General features: G+C 38.1%; 1 protein-coding gene across 1 annotated transcript in view; it reads left to right on the top strand.

The window, feature by feature from the left end:
* The first annotated feature begins 374 nt into the window (after nucleotides 1–374).
* The window catches only part of LOC133527064 (transmembrane protein 198), a 37,000-nt gene continuing 31,374 nt past the window's right edge, over nucleotides 375–6,000 (top strand). Inside the window, exon 1 of the mRNA XM_061863955.1 lies at nucleotides 375–653. The gene's annotated coding sequence lies outside the window, so the exon portion shown is untranslated. The remainder of the gene's footprint in view (nucleotides 654–6,000) is intronic.

The following is a 6,000-nucleotide window of genomic DNA, read 5'->3' as shown; positions in this document are numbered from 1 at the left end:
ACGGTGACGGTACGGAATCGCAGTGACGTGTTTCACGCGAATCTTTTTTGTTCGCAAAACAGTTGCGTCTTTTATGTCACCGGTGTGGTGTCTGCCATAAGATCTCCGTATAATATTTTTTTGCGATTTTTACGCAGATCAATTTACGGTGCGTCAGCGTATTTTAAGCAGCGGTGTGGGGAGAATGCGTCAAAAACGGTACGCATACGACGCGTCACTGCGATTCCGTATCGTGACCGTTTTTTAAGCTGCGGTCTGGTCGCACCTTTATTCTTTATCAGGCCTGGGCTATAACCGCGAAAATCGAAGTTCGTCAATTGCGGGAATTTTTCTCTGTCACTTTAATAGGCCGAATAAAATAGTTGTCAAAAAACCGGTATTGGTTTTGTCATATCGTACATCACTAAAAAACATTGAAAAGAAACGAATGACATGACGATACGGTCCGAGACGGGTTTGACTGTAGTTTGACTGTGAACTCGATGAGTTGAATCCTTTGTTTAAATGCAGCTTATTCCTGCGAAAAACCGAGCCTATCATAATTTGAAAATATGTTTTAACGTATACAACAATAAGTAAGGTGCTGTCTTAACTAGTGTTATCAGAACTACGTCGTCAATAATACGATGCGAAATAGAAACTCATGAAAAATGGTAAGTGTTTCTTACAGGATTTGTTTACCCTTATAAATAGCTTAAAATAATATTTAAGCCTTCAAATATAACAAATAATATTTATATCTTGGTCCTTCTTGTCAAGTTCTTAATGCTGTATCCGCTTGTGACTAAAGAAATTCATTTTTGTCGTTGTGAAAGTGCGATCGCGAAATACCTGCTCTTGTTAATTTCTATTAGACTGGCCTTACATACCAGGTGGAAATCGTCGGTACCTCCTAGCTCGTTTTATTTTTTTCTGCTGATGCTTATATTGAAAAACAGTAATTGGATATAGGTACATGTGCATGTAAATCAACATTAATATGCTCGAATTTTTAACTTATTTTTAGTGGGTATGTTAAGAAATTAACCTACTTTATATCCATAACAGGCCTAGTTTATGTCCGATTAGATTATTCACTTAACAAATACACTCATCTCAGTAAAATTAAATTTTATGGAATGCAATAAATCGGACTATACTTATATTAGATAATTCTATTTATTTCTGTTTGGGAAAATTGCAAAAACTACAGTTAAAGAACTGTAATTAGTCGTATTTTAATTAATTCTACTGTTTTACGATAGATACATGTAAGTGTGTTGGCCTAAGCTGTAAACTTATAGGGTAGGTGAATAGATTTTGTATATTGCAAAAATAAAAAAATTAAAGTACACTTACTTACATTGATTGTATTGTCTTTCTAGGTTAACATTAGTTGACCATAATACAATGCGATTGTATAGTTTTTTTTATAAAAAATATATTTTTCACAGTAGTGATATTTTAGTTTCCGCCTGCCTATGAGTTTCGTCCATGTATGACCTAGTTTTCGATCACTGTATAATTAAGTTAAAAATCGATATATATTTCGTTTTTAGTGACATAAATAATTTTTATTTTGTTTTATAGCTTCTGCCTGCGACTTCAACTGCATATAATGATTATTTTCATGATAAGCCTAACTTTCCTTCCTTCCTTCCTTTTGTTAGTCCTTGTTTGGGACTCAAGCTATTCTCATAACAAATTTATCAGTCCTTAATTGAATTGATCATATTTCATATTATTATTTATTATTATTATATATCCCTTTGTTCTCAACATGATTTTTGTTTTTTTGATAGTAAGTTAGTCTTGAATAGTCATATGTAGTCTCTTAGTTCAGTGTTTTCATATTATATTAAGCTTCTGTACCGTTATTTGAAGCCTATTTAATATTTGAGAGTGCGATGCTGTTTGACAGATGACGTAGCGGTTCACTATAGGCTGACACCTACCCCCTTTGTACTTGTATTTCAAGTTTTAATCCCCTCCACCAGGCGCCCGTGGCCCGCGGCCGCGGAGCTCTTCATTGGCGTTCTGTTTGTCGGAACGTTCGGTTCACTGCAAAAAATTCTTAGAAATCCTTAGATTCTTAGAATTTTTTGTAAGTACTAATTAAAAGTATTGTTAACGGTTTTACCGTTCGATTGTTAATATTACTGATTTGATGGACAGCTTGTGTTCGTCAATGTGTTTAGCAAAGCTGACACCTCATCGATTCACATCGCGAGCGCAGCGAAGCTGTCGCGTAAGTAAGCGATTCTTATTTTATTTTGTTTACAGCGAATCGAATCATTTTATGCACGAAGCAGGTCCTTGAAAAAGTGTAAATGTGAATGGCAGTTTATAGGCCACAGTTTTATTGTCCTCCGAAAGGGAGGTTATAGCGGTTCCTATTACAGTATAGAACTGCCTAACTTAGGAATAACTAAAAAGACGCGCTCTGTGACGTCGTAGTTTATGCTAATCAACTTGTGATTTTGCATTAAGTAACCTTAGGGTAATTACAATAATAATGATCGTAAGATATATATGACCTGATATTTTCCGTGCATTTCCGGATTTTCTGGTACTGTGCTGCTGTGATACAAATTATTTTATTTTGCATTTAAATCGAAATATCACAATAAAGGCTGGATTTGGAAGTACCCCCAATTTTAGAATGCTTGAGAGCTGGGGCTAAAACGCCTAAAATAAGCTAGAATAAGAGGCCATTAAAGAAATACCATGTTTGGTATTGCCATGGGTACCATTAAACAGTAAAGTTACTCTAGTATCATGCTGGCTACCAAATTAGGGTCCTATCCGCCTTAAAGTCGACGAAGCCCCGCTGTCGCGGGGCTTCTATTTCCGCTCTGAGGGACGAAAGGTAACTAACAAACCTACATCGAAAACCTCCTTTTCGATCTTTTTGTTTATATCCTTTGGAAAGTTTTTTCTTAATAATACCAATTTTGGATGCACAGTACCGTCAATATCTTTGTGAATTTTATTTTCAATTAAGGTATTTGTACGTAATAATAAATAGTGCAACTGCTAAAAGTGCCTTCTAGTTAAAGCAAGGGATTTAAAAGTGAAACTCTTGGATGTAAAACTGACATATCCCCATTCAGTTGTGTTATTTTGAATTTCGTTTAAGGAGTTTTATTATATTTATATACGTATAAAATTTTAGTTTTGACATGTATAACTGCATACAGGAGGGGCACTATTTACCCCTTTGCTATAACTATAACCCTTGTGAGAAAAGGAGGTTCGAAGTATCTTTTCATGACTTAAGAACGTAATTGGAGGTCGGGTGGTTACAGACCGCCGCTGCCTGCACAAGGCATAACACATATCCTGCTGCGTAAGCAGAGTTGAACAATATTGCATTATGTTAAATTAGCATACTGTAACCTTTCCCACCTGCGCAAGGTGTGGAGAAATTTACTACCATTGCGTAACTTATTGTACCTATACTACCGGTACCTATTATGGATATCCGCCATGGCCTACTACAATAACTATCCTGCTACTTAGCAGAAGGTTTATTAAAATATAAATATGTGCTGTTAAGCATACATACATAACGTACCTAATATTTCCCGCCTGCGTAAGGCGAGTGAATATTACTATTTAGCCAGCTGAAGACCTGCCGCCTGCGCAAGGTGTGCGATTTTCATTATCCTGCTACGCTAGCAGATGAAGCAAAATGGCTACTATAAGACCAGTATACTTAATACAATGAACATGGTTCCAAACGCGAAGACCTTTCCCGCCTGCGCAAGGCGTGTGAAAATGATTAGACACTGGGGCAAAAAGTCAGACATGGTTTTGATACTGTTATTAGATAAAAGTATATTAAGATCATACAACATGCCTGCGCAAGGCGTGCAACATCCATTTGCCTGCTGCGCAAGCGGGTATCAATTGGTTCAAGGTATCATTAATCAAATATTGGTACTACAAAGCAATTATGATACAAGTACCTACTTAACATGTATCTATTTCTATAAGCCAAGATTTCAACTCCCATGTAAATCTCCGCCTAATTCACAATAATAATTCATAATCATTTATTTGCACATAAAAATCCTACGCAAGGCATTCGAGAAATAATTTTTACTATCGTTTTGCTGCGAAAACACACCCCACTAAACATGAGACTGGCCCAGGAAGACCATAAAACCCTAAAAAGATAAAATTAGCCTTGACACACTCACTGCCAGCGACCCGCTAGGCGTATTCCCTTTTAGAAGGCGCTTTGCGAGACATACTGTTTTCTCGCGTTATCAACTTCGCTCGTAACGCGTAGCTCACGCTGGCACTGAATGTGTCAACTGGCTTTCCGGTGAGTAATATTAAAAATCACCATAAGTGGTTCATACTTCATACGTGGCCCATTCAGTCATGCTAATAATCTTGATAATCTAGAGTTCATGATACTGATCGTTGAATTAAAATTTTTAAATTTGTTTTGAATTGCCTTAATCAACCGGCCGCCCCGGCGCTACATAGTTCTAATGGTTTAAAGATATAAATATATTACCCTGGACTGGTTCAAGGTTCTTGGCCATTCATCATTTAACCCCATTTGGGTCAAACACAACAAAGGTTGGGAAAAATGTATCCCGCCCGTAGCAGCATAACAAGATTGCAGCAGCATAGCGTGGCTTGAACTCCGTTAACGTTGCGTTGTCTACAGGAAAGACGTGAAGGACTTAATAAAATGTCTATGACCCACAACTGGTATATAATCATAGCTCAATGCAACTCATCATCGCAGTCCAAATGAAAGAAAGCTATTTCGGTTATTAATCTCGTTAAAATATATGTCCTAGATGTCGGGACGACTTCTTGAGAGCCCTTATTCCTTGGAGCGTTCTCCGATTTCACGAAATAACGCTCGATAGATGGCGTTGGCGCTCGGTACGCGAGCGCCGGCAATGCGACGCGCGTTTCAATGCAGACTAGAATAATCTTGATAGTTTTCAATATAATTTCAAGCAACATTAATTTTAGTGTTATATGATATCATATGGGCACTCTTTATTTTATTTTATATGCACAGTAGTTTTTTTTATGTACACTACTACTAAGTGTACAGACTACAGAGTGTACTATAACCCTTGCTCTTTATTCTGTCTCTTTCACACCAATGGAAAATGAAAAAGTTAGTAAATGACTGCAGGTATAAATAAAGTACATTAGTGCGATAGAGAGACAGATAGTGTTTCGTTGTCGTGACGTAAAAGATGGGCATGTTGGCTATGCACCCATGGCGCCTAGCCAACATGACGATCGTTTGCGCATGTTAGTGCGATAGAAAGACAGATAGTGTTTCGTTGTCGTATCGTAAACGATTGGCATGTTGGCCACACACTTGCTTGGTGCCTAGCCAAAATACCAATCTTTTGCGTATATTAGTGCGATAGAGAGACAGTAGTGTTTCGTTGTCGTATCGTAAACGATTGGCATGTTGGCTACGCACCCATGATACCTAGCCAAGAAGCCAATCGATTGCACATATTAGTGCGATAGAGAGACAGATAGTGTTTCCTTGTCGTATCGTAAACGTTTGGCATGGTGGCTACGCACCCATGCTGCCTAGTCAAGATGCCAATCGTTTGCGCACATTAGTGCTATAGAGTTTCAGTTTTATTTGAAATCACGTTAGGGTTTGTATTATTATTTTTGACCCCAATGAAGTCCATCCAGGTTCTCATGATGGAGTCAGGAGTTGGTCACCAGGAGGCCTACTGCGAACCACGTTCGACGTGTTGCCTCTCTGTCGCACTTGTAAATTCGTACGTAAGTGTGATAGGGAGGTAACTCGTCGAACGTGGTTCGCGGTAGGCCCTCTGAACTCCTAATCTATTCATTATAATTCCATCGTGTTTGGGCTCAAAAGATTTGCCCTGACGAACACTATCGATCTAGATGAGGTCCAGAGTCTCATGACGGAGTCAGGAGTTGGTCACCAGAACTCCCCAGAACTCCTAATCTACTCATCATAACTCCATCGTGTTTGGGCTCAAT

This window comes from Cydia pomonella, chromosome 1 (genome assembly GCF_033807575.1).
Source record: "Cydia pomonella isolate Wapato2018A chromosome 1, ilCydPomo1, whole genome shotgun sequence".
Taxonomy (NCBI): Eukaryota; Metazoa; Arthropoda; class Insecta; order Lepidoptera; family Tortricidae; genus Cydia; species Cydia pomonella.
This window is presented reverse-complemented; position numbering and strand designations above follow the sequence as displayed.